The following is a 17829-nucleotide window of genomic DNA, read 5'->3' as shown; positions in this document are numbered from 1 at the left end:
AAGCGGATCGATGGAAAGAGTACATTGAAGGCCCGTGCGAGAGGAATACTTGTCTGACGACGTGAAAGAAGAAAAAACAGGACACGACAGGAGAGAAATAGCGGATCCAGTATTAGAATCAGAATTTAAAAGAGCTTTGGAAGAGTTAATATTAAATAAGGCAGAAGGGATGGATAATATTCCACTGGAAATTCTGAAATCATTGGGAGAAGTGGCAACAAAACGACTATTGACGTTGGTGTGCAGAATTTATGAGTCTGGCGAAGTACTATCTTTCGGAAAAGTGTCGTCCACACAATTCCAAAGATTATAAGAACTGACAAATGCGAGAATTATCGCACAATCAGTTTAACAACTCATGTATCCAAGCTGCTGACAAGAATAATATGCAGAAGAATTGAAAATAAACTGAGGATCAGTTTTGCTTTAGGAAAGGTAAAGACACCAGAGGGGCAATTCTGACGTTGCGGTTGATAATGGAAGCACTATGAACAAAAATCGAGACACGTTCGTAAGATTTGTCGACATGAAAAAGGTATTCGACAGTGAATAATGGTGCAAGACGTCCAAAATTCTGAGAAAAAGCGCTTAGCTATAGGGAAAGGCACGTAATGTATAATATGTACAAGAACAAAGTGGGGACAATAAGAGTGAAAGACTAACAGTGAGGTGCTCGGGTTAAAATGATGTAAGACAGGGATGTAGTCTTTCGCCCGTACTGTTCAATCTATACATATAAGAAGCAATGAGGAAAATAAAAGAAACATTCAAGAGTGGGATAAAAACTGAGGATGAAAGGATTTCAATGATAAGATTTGCTGATGACATTGCTATTCTCAGTGAAAGTGAAGAACAACTGGTGGACGTGGGGAATGGAATGAGTACACAATATGGATTGAGAAAAAAATCGAAGACAGACCAAAGTAATGAGAAGTAGAAGAAACGAGAACAGCGAGAAATTTAGCATTACAATTGGGGATGACGGAGTAGACGAAGAAATTCTGCTACCCAGGCAGCAAAATAACCTATGACGGACGGAGCAAAGAGGACATAAAAAGCAGACTAGCATTGGCGAAAAAGGTATTCCTAGCCAAAAGAAGTCTGTTGGTATCAAATATAGGTCTTAAATTAAGGAAAAAATTTCTGAAAATGTACTTTTGCAGCACAGCATTGTATGGTAGTGTGACATGGACAGTGGGAAAACCAGAACAGAAGGGAACTGAAGCCTTCGAGATGTGGCGCTATAGAAGAATGTTGAAAATTAGGTGTACTGATAAGGAATGAAGAGGTTCTCAGCAGAATCGGTGAGGAAAGAAACATATGGGAAGCACTGGCAAGAAGAAGGGACAGGATGATAGAACATCTGTTAAGGCATCGGGGGATACCGTCCAGCCGGCCGAGGTGGCCGAGCGGTTCTAGGCGCTACAGTCTGGAACTGCGCGACCGCTACGAACGCAGGTTTGAATCGTGCCTCGGGCATGGATGTGTGTTATGTCCTTAGGTTAGTTAGGTTTAAGTAGTTCTAAGTTCCAGGGGACTGATGACAATAGAAGTGAAGTCCCATAGTGCTCAGAGCCATTTGAACCATTTGATACCATCAATGTTAATAGAGAGAGCCGTAGCGGGTTAAAATGTAGAGGAAGACAGAAATTGGAATATACCCAGAAAATAATTGAGGCCTAGTGGCTTCATAATGTTGTGGTCTGTCCACTAGACCAATCGAACCGATCATTTACTGGAAATGGTTATAGTCAACTACTTGGAGAACATTTGCAGCCATTCGTGGACTTCATGTCCGCCTCCGTAGCGTAGCGATAGCGTTACCGCCTGCAACGCCAAGGGGTCCGGGTTCGATTCCCGGCTGGGGCAGGAGATTTTTCTACGCTCAGGGACTGGGTGTTGTGTTGTCCTCATCAACATTTCATCCCCATGTCCGGCGCGCAAGTCGCCCAATGTGGCGTCGAATGTAATAAGCACTTGCCCTCGGCGGCCGAACTTCCCCGACTGGGGGACTCCCGGCCCACAATGACGTACGCTCATGGGCTTCATGTTCCCAAACAAAGATGGAATTTTTATGGATGACAATGCGCCACGTCAGAACAATCTGAACAATTCGAGCGAATGATCTGGCCATTCAGATCGCTCAACATGATCCCATTGAAGATTTAAAGGACATAATCGAGAGGTTAATTAGCGCACAAAATTCTGCATTGGCAACACTTTCGCACTTACGGACGGCTATCGAGGCAGCTTGGCTCAAAGTCTCTGCAGGAGACTCCCGACGACTTGAGTCCATGCTACGTCGAGTTGCTGCACTAAGCCGGGCAAAAGGAGATCCGACACGATATTTGGAGGTACTCCGTGATCATCGTCACACCAGTGTAGAAGATCGCATAAAATCTTCTCGGTAATAGGGGGCCGTCGAATGAAAAGTCGCTCGCCATGTACTCAGAACAGTTGCTCTACAACATACTCAAGACTTATCAAAATCTGTGATTAACAAGTCTGATGGTCCCCTTGTTAGATTGGGACGACGTGTGATAACTTACTTTCTGAAGTCCGTACGTACTTACCGTACAGGCTGTATATTTCAGCGATTGTTTAAACGAAAGTTTTCTGTGGTAACAGGGCTGTCGAAATGGTAACACCAGTCAGCATCGGGGATATTGCAGACATTTGTGTCCAAATGAAACTTCTGCCTCCTCAGTTGTGACTGAGGACAAAGGTGTTGAGTCAGTGATGCAAATTGTTCGTGCCAAGTGGTAGCCCGACAACTGGCTATAGCGAATCTCCCTCGTGTGCGGGCGGTCACGCGTGTAAGACAGACCGCGGGCTCGCATTTCCTTTTTTCCGCTCGGCCTTTGCTGCGCCACTGGAGGCGGCGTCGAAATTATGCGGGCTGGCCTGTGTGACTAACCAGCGGTAGCCGACAAGTCCGGCCAATTACGCGGACACGGCGGGGCCGCGTGTTCAACACGGAGGGGTAATTTACGGCGACACACGCCTGCCAGCAGCGCCTCTTTTATTTCCTCGCTCCCCCCGTCGACTCGAACTGCGGACTGTTAACAACCCGCAGAGACCTCTGCACAGCTAAAAACGTTTCTCCATTCACACCGCTCCTCAGTTTTATCATCGCACAGGGAAACTTCCGCGCGTAATATCACAGCTAGTTAAACAGTGACGCAATTGTCCACTGTAGTGGAAGCTGTTATCGTCGCTTACTTGTCGTTTTCAATCAGTCCAGAGGCTGCAAATGCTTGCAGGACACAGCACCAGAAGGGTGTACCCACTGGAGTGGAATCTACATCTACATCTACATCTACATTTATACTCCGCAAGCCACCCAACGGTGTGTGGCGGAGGGCACTTTACGTGCCACTGTCATTACCTCCCTTTCCTGTTCCAGTCGCCTGTCTGAAAGCCTCCGTGTGCGCTCTAATCTCTCTAATTTTACATTCGTGATCTCCTCGGGAGGTATAAGTAGGGGGAAGCAATATATTCGGTACCTCATCCAGAAACGCACCCTCTATAAACCTGGACAGCAAGCTACACCGCGATGCAGAGCGCCTCTCTTGCAGAGTCTGCCACTTGAGTTTGTTAAACATCTCCGTAACGCTATCACGGTTACCAAATAACCCTGTGACGAAACGCGCCGCTCTTCTTTGGATCTTCTCTATCTCCTCCGTCAACCCAACCTGGTACGGATCCCACACTGATGAGCAATACTCAAGTATAGGTCGAACGAATGTTTTGTAAGCCACCTTTGTTGATGGACTACATTTTCTAAGGACTCTCCCAATGAATCTCAACCTGGTACCCGCCTTACCAACAATTAATTTTATATGATCATTCCACTTCAAATCGTTCCGCACGCATACTCCCAGAAGTAACTGCTACCAGTGTTTGTTCCGCTATCATATAACCATACAATAAAGGATCCTTCTTTCTATGTATTCGCAATACATTACATTTCTCTACATTAAGGGTCAGTTGCCACTCCCTGCACCAAGTGCCTATCCGCTGCAGATCTTCCTGCATTTCGCTACAATTTTCTAATGCTGCAACTTCTCTGTATACTACAGCATCATCCGCGAAAAGCCGCATGGAACTTCCGACACTATCTACTAGGTCATTTATATATATTGTGAAAAGCAATGGTCCCATAACACACCCCTGTGGCACGCCAGAGGTTTCTTTAACGTCTGTAGACGTCTCTCCATTGATAACAACATGCTGTGTTCTGTTTGCTAAAAACTCTTCAGTCGAGCCACACAGCTGGTCTGATATTCCGTAGGCTCTTACTTTGTTTGTCAGGCGACAGTGCGGAACTGTACCGAACGCCTTCCGGAAGTCAAGAAAAATAGCATCTACCTGGGAGCCTGTATCTAATATTTTCTGGGTCTCATGAACAAATAAAGCGAGTTGGGTCTCACACGATCGCTGTTTCCGGAATCCATGTTGATTCCTACATAGTAGATTCTGGGTTTCCAAAAACGACATGATACTCGAGCAAAAAACATGTTCTAAAATTCTACAACAGATCGACGTCAGAGATATAGGTCTATAGTTTTGTGCATCTGCTCGACGACCCTTCTTGAAGACTGGGACTACCTGTGCTCTTTTCCAATCATTTGGAACCTTCCGTTCCTCTAGAGACTTGCGATACACGTCTGTTAGAAGGGGGGCAAGTTCTTTCGCGTACTCTGTGTAGAATCGAATTGGTATCCCGTCAGGTCCAGTGGACTTTCCTCTGTTGAGTGATTCCAGTTGCTTTTCTATTCCTTGGACACTTATCTCGATGTCAGCCATTTTTTCGTTTGTGCGAGGATTTAGAGAAGGAACTGCAGTGCGGTCTTCCTCTGTGAAACAGCTTTGGAAAAAGTTGTTTAGTATTTCAGCTTTACGCGTGTCATCCTCTGTTTCAATGCCTTCATCATCCCGGAGTGTCTGGATATGCTGTTTCGAGCCACTTACTGATCTAACGTAAGACCAGAACTTCCTAGGATTTTCTATCAAGTCGGTACATAGAATTTTACTTTCGAATTCACTGAACGCTTCACGCATTGCCCTCCTTACGCTAACTTTGACATCGTTTAGCTTCTGTTTGTCTGAGAGGTTTTGGCTGCGTTTAAACTTGGAGTGAAGCTCTCTTCGCTTTCGCAGTAGTTTCCTAACTTTGTTGTTGTACCACGGTGGGTTTTTCCCGTCCCTCACAGTTTTACTCGGCACATACCTGTCTAAAACGCATTTTACGATTGCCTTGAACTTTTTCCATAAACACTCAACATTGTCAGTGTCAGAACAGAAATTTTCGTTTTGATCTGTTAGGTAGTCTGAAATCTGCCTTCTATTATACTCTTGCTAAACAGATAAACCTTCCTCCCTTTTTTTATATTCCTATTAACTTCCATATTCAGGGATGCTGAAACGGCCTTATGATCACTGATTCCATGTTCTGCACATACAGAGTCGAAAAGTTCGGGTCTGTTTGTTATCAGTAGGTCCATGCATTTGCAGCCACAGGGATGATTAAAAATTCCAAAGAAGCGACAATAACAGTTGTTCACCACAGTGGGGAACTGCATCACAAGGTTAAATTTTGAGGTACAAGGCTCACTTCAAAAGAAATGCACACTTTTTTTAAAAAATCCATCTTTTATTCTACATGTTTGAAAGTTTTATAGTGTGTAGATACATCCTTTAGGAACAATATTTTCATTTCTCCACATAATTTCCATCCCTCTCAACTGCCTTACGCCATCTTGGAACTAGCACCTGTATACCCGCACGGTAAAATTCTGGACCAACCTGTTGGAGCCACTGTTTGGCAGCGTGCACAAGGGAGTCATCATCTTCAAACCTTGTTCCACGAACAGAGTCTTTCAGTTTCCCAAAGAGATGACAGTCACATGGAGCCACGTCAGGACTGTAAGGCGGGTGTTTCAGTGTTGTCCATCCGAGTTTTGTGATCGCTTCCATGGTTTTTTGACTGACATGTGGCCGTGCATTGTCGTGCAACAGCAAAACATCCTGCTTTTGTCCAACCGAGTTTTGTGATCGCTTCGATGGTTTTTTGACTGACATGTGGCCGTGCATTGTCGTGCAACAGCAAAACATCCTGCTTTTGCCGATGTGGTCGAACACGATTCAGTCGAGCTTGAAGTTTCTTCAGTGGCGTCACATATGCATCAGAATTTATGGTGGTTCCACTTGGCATGATGTCCACAAGCAAGAGTCCTTCGGAATCGAAAAACACCGTAGCCATAACTTTTTCTTGGGTGAATTTAACTGGCAGAAGACTCGGGAGCCACAGTTCAAGTTTCTTTCACGTATCTTAATTAGATGTTAAAGGAAACAAATTGGACCCTAGTTGGCACATTTGGATGGATCATCCTCGGTCCTGGAGATACGAATGGTTGTACATGCCGAACGTTAGTTAAGGTGCTGACAATCAATATCAGTCCGCGACAAAGTTTGCGCAATTTCTATTAAAATAAGGGTGCATCATTTAGTCTATCAATTACCCACCAATCCACAACAAATGGTTCAAATGGCGCTGAGCACTGAGGTTATCAGTCCCCTAGAACTTAGAACTACTTAAACCTAACTAACCTAAGGACATCACACACATCCATGCCCGAGGCAGGATTCGAACTTGCGACCGTAGCGGTCGCGCGGTTCCAGACTGAAGCGCCTAGAACCGCTCGGCCACACCGGCCGGCTCAATCCACAACAGAAATATGCCTACAAGACCCAGTGGAAAAGATAGAGGCTAATGTACCTTGTGAACTCTTTTAGGCAGATGACTACTAATTTTTAATAAAATTAATAACGTGTGTACTTCACACAAACACACACACACACAAAGACGCGCGCGCCAACGGGCTCACGAAACAGCCTTTGGGCATATTACTGACAATCTGAACTTTCGATATGAAGGCAAAAACCATTCATGGCTACCCCATATACTGTATAAAGTGTACGCTAAAAGTAAGATTTTCAACAAAATAAAAATCAGTCTTCTGCTGCACAAAAATTTTAATTTCTCTTTACCAGTTTCAACAGATTAATCTATCATCTTCAGGATATCAAAACAGGCTTAAATCATAGATACAAGAATCGGACTTAAAGACGTCGTAAACATATTAAGTAAGAAACATAAAAGTTGTTAAAAAAAAACAACAGCTGACCATCAGGGAAGTATAAAAAGGTTGTAAAAAACGTATGTACAATAGTTCAACGTCAGAAACACCCAAGGGAAGTCGGCTGCACTCAAGTTAACAATGCTGGGAACGGCAGTTCGTAATCTGGGTGCAGCTGACTTTCCCTGCGTTTCTGCAAACTCGCGTCCGGCTGCCGGCCTAGTCCCCAGTTGAGCGGAAAGTAAAATGAATTGCTACTACTCAATCGGCCCTTGGCGGATTCTTTACCCACCTTTTATTTAGCGCGTCTTCGCATGTAATTGTATATTTATACTCGACTAGGCGTTGAGCGTTTAATGAATGTATTACTACCTTCTTACACGCTTAGCCCGTCTCACAACCTTTATATAGTTTCAAAAGGTTCTATGGATGTTAGCGCTCTCACTTTGTATACAAGCGTCATCAATTCACTAAGTTTTCAGTTAGCTGGTTGCTATCCATCGCAAATGTTATGAAATTTTTCCGAAGTGTCACAGTTTATCGTTCTTCAACGAAGGCGTGTGATTTTTCTGATATTCAACTATTATACATTCATTTTAACAACCTTTTCATACTTCGCTGACGCTCGATTATTCTACATTTGTTTTTAAAAAATATTTTTAGTTAACATATTGAGGGAACCTTTACCGTCGGTTGGTTGGTTGGTTTGGGGAAGGAGACCAGACAGCATGGTCATCGGTCTCATCGGATTAGGGAAGGATTGGGAAGGAAGTCGGCCGTGCCCTTTCAGAGGAACCATCCCGGCATTTGCCTGGAGTGATTTAGGGAAATCACGGAAAACCTAAATCAGGATGGCTGGACGCGGGATTGAACCGCCGTCCTCCCGAATGCGAGTCCAGTGTCTAACCACTGCGCCACCCCGCTCGGTGAACCTTTACCGTCGGATCCTTGTTTGACATCGGCTTACCTATGATTTAAGCATGTATTGAACTTCTGAAGCTGACCGATTAATCTGTTGAAGTAACGTGTAATTAATTTTTTGTGCAGCTGACGACTGATTTTTATTTTGGTGGAAAGAATACACACAGCAACTGCTAAACAACAGCTACGAATAACATCTTATAATGAAAATTGGTGTTCTCTACAGCTTTCATCGCACATGCATTCTCTTCTTATACACAATACAAGCATTTTTTTGTTGTAGTAGTTAAGTTTCAGATATTGATGAAAATCAGGGAGAGTATTTTAGAGAGGGAAATCTGAATTCCTTAGCGCTTTCGTTAATCATCTTTTTGAAAGTTTTAGTTTTTACATTGCAGCTTCTTATCCGACGCACCTGCAAAAAGAAAGCGCGTTTCTACAGAATAATTGAAGCCATACAGGAATTGCACAAATAATGAGACAGAGTATGTCAAACCATAGATGATGAAAGAAAATGAGAGAAAAATCACACATAATCAAAGAGCGAAAAGCAATTTCTGCATTCGTGTTAGGGGGTATCCCAAAATTCATGGTCCAAGACAATGAGTTACGTACTGTATTCTAGAGGCAACTATTTCGACTTAGTACTACGTGGACATTCAGAGAGATTTCACCTGGCTTGAAACTCGACAGCAGAGGTAACGAGTGCGGTACATGATTAAAATGTATTATTCTACATATTAATCCATTAACGGTTAACGTAAGTTTCAATCTTTGATCAATAAGTCATAACTCTAGTCATTTTATACAAGCAGTGCTGAACAATACGACGAAGAACGACCACATGTTAAATCAATGGTAAAGGTCTCAGCTTCAGTTTATTGGTAGGAGCACAGGCAAGAGACTCTAAATTTATACAAATATAAGTATGTTACATCAAATGTATGCATCAAACTAACGTTATTACTACCATCGAAGCAATATCGTTACATTTATCTAAAAATGACATCTCTTGGGACATATAAAATTAAGGGAAAACTTGAATGGCATGCTTTAGCTCATAAATATGTCGCAGGAAGACTGTCTACTGTCTACAAAAGAAACTATTATGTAACCTGTACTACCTGTCCCGAATTACTGCTAAAGTGTGTGTACCAGGCTAATTTACAATGGATCATGTTCTGAGATGGAGTACAAAAAGGAACTTTCATTTAATCCGTAGGAAGCTTGCAAGTAAATTAAAGAGATATCTCAACGGGCAGACGTTTAAATTTTACTCAGAAACCTTAAGACACTGGCTACAACAATGGGTTTATAAGACCGCTTAATATGGCACTTAATGGTAGCTTTCAGACCGCAGGTGTGTACTTCACATCGAGAGCAGTGACACATTGATTGGCACACTGGACACACTTTCGAGAGTCCAACCACTATGAGTTAGGTTTTCAGTGGTTACTCTAAATCGATTAAAGTGAATGCCAGGACGGTTCCCTTGAAAATGAAGAGGCTAATTCCCATCACCAACTTTCTCCTATTTATGCTTGTGCTCCAATATCTGATAACTTCGACGTCGAAAGGATATTAAAGCCTAAACTTCGTTATTTTATATCTTTATATTGATGATATCTGCAACCATTCGGAATTTTCCCTGCATAAATGTTTATTATCAGCAGTTTCAAATGCAACAAAAGCAGTATACCGAAATAAAGCTGAGCGGAAATTATTGTACATCGAAGTTTGATGTCAAAAGTGCTGCACCTGACTTAAAAGAGAAGAGATAAAAGCCATTGAATACGCCTAAAATACTCAGATGAAACGTGTTCGGTTAAAAAACAAAAACATAGTAGCAAAAAGAGTAACATTTAATCTTATACAACAGATAAACAGCACCTGTTTTGCAAATTTCACCAGAGTTTTCATGACTAATGATCAGCCTGACCAGTGGACGGTGAGAGAATGATCTGGATAAAAATTTTAGGCAAGGAAACGCGAATGGAGAGATAATATTAACCAACACATAGTGGAACGGAGCTCTCGGTGCTATTTTAAGTCTCTGACATTATTCCTGATTATTTTATTTTATTTATCTCCCTGTCCGTTCAAACAAATTGGTTTTCTAATTTTTCCCAGAAAATTGCTGGCGAAATGGCCTTGTTATTAACTTCAGAAAGATCTTCTAATAAGCAAGGTTCACCCAGAAGGTGGCACTGCATCAGGGGGCCAAATCTTGTACCTTGCCAGTCCCAAACCCATCTCCGTTCAAAGCTCTCCAAAGAGCTCTTGGAAGGATGTCCAATCATCCAGTTGTGTACCCCGTTTTTCCACAGGGTACTTCTAGTGGGCATCCACGAGGGCCTACGATCTTTGCAAGAGACTTTAGCTGGATCGCAGGCGTCTCCCGACGGGCAGCGATCCGCGCATTGGCTGCCAGGAGTCAGTTCCCATCTTCGTCCTCTCGATATCTGACCCTGTGGCCAGGCGCACGCGAGCGAGCAGAAGGAGGGGGGCGGGCAATGACAATGAACAGGTAGAGTTTCTGCACTAGTGTTGGCTTCAAGCATCCCATTGCAATTCGCACGTTCACTGTAACGTCTACCTTCTGCCCTTATGCAAATGCAGGCCACATGGCCAGCAGAGACACAAAGTGCCGTAACTGACATCCGCAACACTCGTAGATCGGCACACCATGTCCAACTCGTGTGACCTAATGATGTGGTTCGTGGCACAAACCTTGGCTCTGGCGGTCATTCAATGCTGTTTTAAACGTCAAGGTGCGATCCAGGGCCACGCCTAGATATTTCGACTGTGAGCAGTGATGGAATCGTTCGCTTTGCCACATCACAATGAGTCTCGGCATGCCACACTATTATTGAGTGTGGCTGTGCAGAACTACGTATCGTTGGTGATTATTTGAAGGTGGCCAGCATCGTAACAGAAGTAGAGTGAGTTCAAATTATGTGTCAGTTTCTCTTCCACCTCTGAGAATCCCGAATCTTGAGCTGCCACTGCTGTACCGTCAGCGTATATGAATTGGCTGATGTCATTTGGTACTTGCTGGTATGGTACAGCATTGGTACCAGCATCCTTCCTTGGGATAAGCAGTTCTTTTGTATCCTCCTCCAACTGTTATCAAAGGGGATGACGTAGTCTCCTGCTGTGGGGAATGGTGGACCCTTGGATGTCAGATGGTGGTCTCTAGCCATATCATATAATCCCAGTTTAACGATTTTTCCTTACACGGGCAGGCGAATTCAGCGTTGTGACACGGTGGTTAAGATATTTGAGTCCCATTATGAACGATCTAGGATCTAATTCTAGCCCGGATCTCTTCATTTAAGTCTCATGTGATTTCTATACATCGGTTTGTGTCAATGATGAGCTGATTTCTTCTTCAATAAGTTCCTGCTCGATTCCTCCCTCCGTTCCACCCGGTTTCCCGTCATTCTACCAATCAAACTTTGTCCTGCGGAGTTTGACTTCTTTAATGAAGGGACACCACCCTACCTTACTTTCCTTATTTTCACTGGTTCTCTTGCGTGACTTTCGTACCTACCACAAACGGAAATCTGTCAGTTAAGAATGAGGGGACACAGGATAGAACAGAAACAGCTGTCGTCAATAAATATAACATATTTTCCTGTTCGAAATAGTTGCAACAAAATTTCTTCCAAGATAATGGTACAGCAGCGATCTTGTTATATGCAAGTGAACATGGTGACTTGAAGACACGAGATACCGCACAGAACCAGTTTAACGCCTGGCTCCAACAAACGTTAATACCTTTACTACTATTCCGTTTTCGAAGTAGTCCCGAAATACCACAAATAATAGTCCAGAGAATGGAAGAAATCTTCTGGTGATGGGCATTCCGAGTACAGTAACTCTCGCTGACTGGTCCGCCGCTTAGCTCAAGGTCTGTAAGTAAAAACGTCTTACGACTACTAAACACATAAAATCACACAGCTGCAGACATCTCGCCTTCACTGATAACTATAACGAGTTTTTAATGCACGACCAGAACAGGCGCAATAAAAGCGAAACATTACAAATGAGAGCGGTAATTAGGGCAGCGATTATTTTAATGAAGGCTTACGAGTGGTCCGACTCGAAGAGAAAGAGCAACAGAAAGCCATAAAGGCAGAGTTCAAGAAAACCTCCAACGAAGCATCCAGTGCTGTCTTTTTCTTTGGTCTGAGTGGATGAATTTTTAGATCAAATGAAGAAGAGAGCTAAATAGTAGCACTATCAATGCTGACAATAAACATCTCACAGTCTTCGCAGTTTGAAAAGGTCGATATAACGACCCGCAAAGAAGCAGCATACTTGAGTTTAAGAGGCAAAACTACACGAGTGATAGAGGATTCATCAAATGAAACAGCAGTTACTCTGCAACTATTCAAAGGTGCACGCTTATTTGCAGTCGTTAAAAGTCTGCAAACTGCTGACTAGTCTGACGATTTTTTTTTTTCCAGCGAGAACGCACAACAGCAACACTGAATAACTAATGGCGAACAAATAAAACGTTGCTGCCTCTTGTTTCGTATTACGGTACGCAAAAAAGCAACTGCTCTCCTTGTGGCCCCATTTTCTTTCCTTTCTTGCCTTCCTGCATCTCGAGGAGTTCAGACAAAGCAACAAGTTCTTCAGGCAGATAAAAATGTAAGTATATTTTAGAATCATCATTTACAAGCCTATTATGCATATCACTATAAATCTCACGGCAAAGAATACATGGATGTAAACACTGAACTCCGGTACTTCCAGTAAATGATGAATCCTTACAAGGAATAATGATAATACGAGAGAAATTAAGAAAGTAAAGGCAATTCTTTAAAAATAAAATTTTCGTCTGGGGAACAACACTCCTCTACACATCTCCCTCAATATAATTGCCACTAATACTCAATGCGGCTTACCAGCATCCACGTGTTATGCTCCATTTTAAAACAAGGCTTTTGACATCAGAGCAAACATGGATAAACAAATCGCCAGTACAAGCATCTTCGGAGACAAATTGACTCTAATGTAGGAAATTCCAAGACTAAAGCGTACCCTTATCGCTACGAGATTCAAAGACAATTCTTGGCTGTGGCCCGAAGTCCACATACGGCTAACGAGTTTTCTAACACACACCATCGCAGTAGAACGGAATTCAACTGCAGACACAGAAGTTATCTGATTGTTGTTTATACTCTATAAACTCTGTGTCGCACTTAACGACGTTCATCTACAGTCAGCCATGCGAGAATGGTTTCACTAGCGCCGAACTAGCTTTTAATGTAATAAGAGGGAGGGAGGGAACGACGATGACAGCGGTCTCTGTGCCGTTAAATGCTAGAAAGCAAATCAGTGGGATGGCACCACATTTATTGATTACGAGAAGAAATCATGAGTCTGAGCAGGGCCTATATGACAGCAGTGAGGGCCATCTGGGACATATCACATAACGTAACTAATTTCCTGGCAGGTGGAATTTTTCGAAAGGTTTAAGGCGTACACTGAATTAGGTAAAGGAAACTACGAGACGGAAACGATATGCATCTCACTGGCTGGCATAATTTAGTAAAACGATACGAATAGACTCATAGTTAAATGAGACAGCACAATCCTTTTACAGAACAGACATCCTTAATATCATTTCTTCTGCACTTCACACCTGTATCTCACATTTTTCCCTTCAGTTTTATGTCTCAACAACCTCCCACACTGTGATAAACACGTCAGAAAACATGTTTACAAAGATTAGCACAACATTTTTTTTTCCGACGCCAATGGGTCCCTAAGGGCAGCGAATATGTTGGGCAATTTGTAAAAGTGCGCAGAAAATAAAGAATGTTTTACTGAACATTTTGAAACAAATACTATGATGTTTTCGTAGCTCGTAATAGGAAGAATGCTCTCAAACATATCTGCCACCTTTCCATACTGTGTGCGTTATTTATGTTAAAAATGTTAATTTAATTTTCTTCTTTATTCTGAGGTAAGCATTTTATTCACACATTTATTTGCACACGTACATTAATGCCCCATTATCAAAATCAACAGGTAGCAACGCACTATTACATGCCTCACTACTCTGTTCATGGTCACCGGTCTCAAGAAAGATTCCGTCGCACCCTTTCAAATTCCCTGTTTCGTTTCGCATTTCCTCACAGAAAGCTACAGTCTCGACAAACGAGTCCAATTACCTTTTTTTTTTTTTAAGAAACATTCAAAAACAAATGAGCCAGAGACTGTAAAATGAAAGCCGCTGAAGGGGATTCGAGATGACATTGCCCAAGGAAGAAGGTGTGGTTCCTATACGAGCGTCGAGGTCGCTGCTAGAGGGACGTTGGCGCACACCCACGTAACGACAGAGCGATCACGTGCATATGTCGACTGTCAATAATGCCGAAAAGGGAGAAATGGGAGCTTCAAAAGAAGAGCAAAGGGGTGTAGGGCGTTTCCGTATTACGCAAAAGACTGTGGGAAACGACATTTCATCGGAGGACAAGTGTACGAAGATCATTGCACGTCAGTTGCAAATCAGACACTCAATCCGACCTGTAGCGCACTGGCTGCCACTGTAACTCGCCGGGCTTCAAAAATCACGGATTCCACCTGATAGACAAAGATATCGGTGATGCAGTGTGGCGTTCCAGCTCGTGCGTCATCGGAAACGACATACTTTCTGCCTCGGATCGCTTGCACCACTCTTCGACCCTTGCAATCGATATGTAGTGCTCTCCGTACTCTGGCGCCATTCTTCTACGAATTTTCGTTTCCCGCACTCCTTCCGGTATAAGGAGATGCCTACAGCCCTTTACTCCTCTTTTGAAATTCTCTGTTTTCTGCACCTCGCTTCCCACGCCTGGGTTCCCGGATTCGATTCCCGGCGGGGTCAGGGATTTTCTCTGCCTCGTGATGACTGGGTGTTGTGTGCTGTCCTTAGGTTAGTTAGGATTAAGTAGTTCTAAGTTCTAGGGACTGATGACCATAGATGTTAAGTCCCATAGTGCTCAGAACCATTTGAACCATTTTTTTTCTGCACTACTAAGCGCAGTGGAAGGTCGAAGAGTGCGTGTGCTCGCCCAATCGCCAACGAACGCCGATGTTCCTCTAGCGACGAGTTTGGGGTCTCGACGCTCGTACAGGGAGCACGCCATTCATCCGTTGGCACTGGCATTACGATCACTTCAGTGGTTTTCATTTTACAGCCTACGGCTCGTCTCCTTCTGACTATCCCTTATAGATAAAGCGTTATAGTCGCTGGTCAAGACTGTAGCTTCATGTGAGGAAATACGAAATGAAACTGGTATATTTGAAAAGGTGGCTCTGGAAACATCTGATACATTCAACTATTGCATATTCTCAGAAAACTGGCATGCAAATGTCGAAGGAAATGCTGCTCTTTTTCCTCAAGAACCACTTACCCATCGCATTCCGTTACGCACTTCAGTGACACATTTGCCCACTCTGCCTTTTTTCAATTTCAGTCATTTTTCAAAATCAGTTGACGCCGCGTTGTAATTTCATGTTAAAGGTTTAACACACTACGATAAGTATTACAGATAGAAACAGTGTGTGTCTCGAGGCAGCACAACTCACGGCGCGTTAATTATCCAGACTGTATTCGACCAGTATTTGAGTATGCAATCACTTAGCGACGTCCAACAAAACTTTACATAATTTCAAAACCTTACGAAACTTTTTCTCGCTGACCCCCCCCCCCCCCGAAACAAAATAAGGAAAACAGTTTATCGCTTACTACATTTTCGCTGTTCATGTAGTAAAACTTCAGCATCAGGCATGAGTTTCAATTTATTACATTTTTGCTACTAATTCTATTCGCAACACATTTTCCAGATAGCATTTACATATAACACTGAAAGTACCTGCAAAATTGTATCACTGTAAGACGCATGGTTCATGAAATTTGACGTCATAAACACTGGCATGCGTGAAAAACTAGTTTTTGCTTAAAACGGAGCGCAAGTGACGCACTCTACTCATTCAACGTTTGATAATGAGAACACTTAGCAACATCCAACAAACTTTTAACATCATTTCAAATCTTTTCTTAACTTCATCTCGTTTACATGCTTAATACCAAATATTTAAAACACAATCTATTTGAAAAGTAATCAGATGTTTGAATCGAGGGTGGGAGGATTTACAGGTAGATATCCATAAAGGATTTCGATCAGAATGAGTGGTGGTGGGATGTGGTGTTATGAAGGGCGAGAAGGTGATCGATACTAATTAGCCACAGCATAACTCCATATGACTTTATTCTTACCACGATACTATATATATCCACCCGGCGTGGAAATCACTGACGGCGACGAAGCGTAACAGACAGACGACACACTGCTTCGGCTCCGCACGGGCCGCCTTTGTTCCCTACCAGCGGCCTGCTGACGCGGGAATGTGCCTACTGAGGCTGTAACATGGTGCGCGAGACCCAACTTCCCTAGGCTCTTATCTTCGAAGCAACAGGTGAAGTGGATGCCCTTAGTAATGTGGTAAACAGTCTGCAATGCAATATACCTAACCAAGCAAGCACCACGTTACCTTTCTCTGTACGTTGATTAGTGGAATACCTATTCCTTCTGGTTTTTACGCTTTCGAAGAACCACCATGCAAACAAGGTGTTTGCAGTATTTTACGTACACTCGCATTACTCGCAACTTTTCAACTTTTTTCAAGAAAAAGTACAATTTTTTCCACGTTATGGTGTAAGCTTTATTTGTACTAGGATTGACGTCATATAGGCCTTTTATTCTAGGTCTCTTATTCCTAGTGGTGGCACAACCGACGGGTTTTAACAGCCGGCTGGCCACTCGATGGTTTTTCGTTCTGTCGGGTTTCTCAGCCGAATGAAACCAAGACTCTGCGGCCATATCAGCTATAGGAATGTCTTCACTCACACACTGGGTTTGAGTGGTTTCACTTGCTGTGAGACAACCAACTCACATCGGTCTCCGACAGTTGCGGAAGTCGTATCAAACTTTTATACTCAATCTCCTGCTTGGAGTGATTTCATTTATATACTTTTTCAGCTTTTTCGATTACATAAATTAACCACGACTAGGTTTGCCAACTGTTTTACAAACAAATAACGTATTGTATTTTAAGGAGAAGTGAATAAAACGCGAACTTCTAAAAATGAAGCAATTTCACAATTTTTGATTAATTATTATTATTATTATTATTATAACATATCTTGTTTTAAGGAGAGGTGAATAAAAAGCATATTCCTAAAAATGGAGCAATTTCACAATTTATTTATTCTTCTTCTTCTTATTATTATTACGTATCTTATTTTAAGAATGAAGCACAATCACAATTGATTTATTTACTTAAATACGAATCTCTCGATTTAAATACGGATTTTTGGTTTTACAAGGTTAATAACTGGCGTTACATTATAAATTTATTCTGAAATAAATGACCAATCACTCTCTTATTTAAATTTATTGAATCTCTCTCTCTCTCTCTCTCTCTCTCTCTCTCTCTCTCTCTCTCTTTGCCCACTAGTTTACACCCATAACCGATAGTTATATTTCCGTAAATGCTGAGGTGAAGGGAACAGAAAGTGTATAAATATACAGGGTGTTTATAAATGAGTATCGAGGTTTTAACGCTTTATAATATTTGTTATGTTAAACTTACAGTTATAAATGATATGTCAAATGAAAGAGCAACTCAGTTTTACCAAGAACCTTATAAATGTTCATTGTGAGCATCATTTGGCACACGGCACACATCAAGTATATAGAAAAGT

General features: G+C 42.5%; 1 protein-coding gene across 3 annotated transcripts in view; it reads right to left on the bottom strand.

Moving 5' to 3' along the window:
- LOC126191543 (uncharacterized) overlaps positions 1-17829 on the bottom strand; it is a 513913-nt gene that overhangs the window by 4762 nt on the left and 491322 nt on the right. Inside the window, exon 1 of one of the 3 annotated variants that reach the window (XM_049932451.1) lies at positions 16342-16418. The exons of the other annotated variants lie outside the window; for them this stretch is intronic. The gene's annotated coding sequence lies outside the window, so the exon portion shown is untranslated. Of the gene's footprint in view, positions 1-16341; positions 16419-17829 lie in introns of those variants that run through there. 3 annotated transcript variants of the gene reach the window in all.

Source organism: Schistocerca cancellata, chromosome 6 (assembly GCF_023864275.1).
Source record: "Schistocerca cancellata isolate TAMUIC-IGC-003103 chromosome 6, iqSchCanc2.1, whole genome shotgun sequence".
NCBI lineage: Eukaryota > Metazoa > Arthropoda > Insecta > Orthoptera > Acrididae > Schistocerca > Schistocerca cancellata.
The sequence above is the reverse complement of the archived record's forward strand: the minus strand, read 5'-3'. Positions and strand labels throughout refer to the sequence as shown.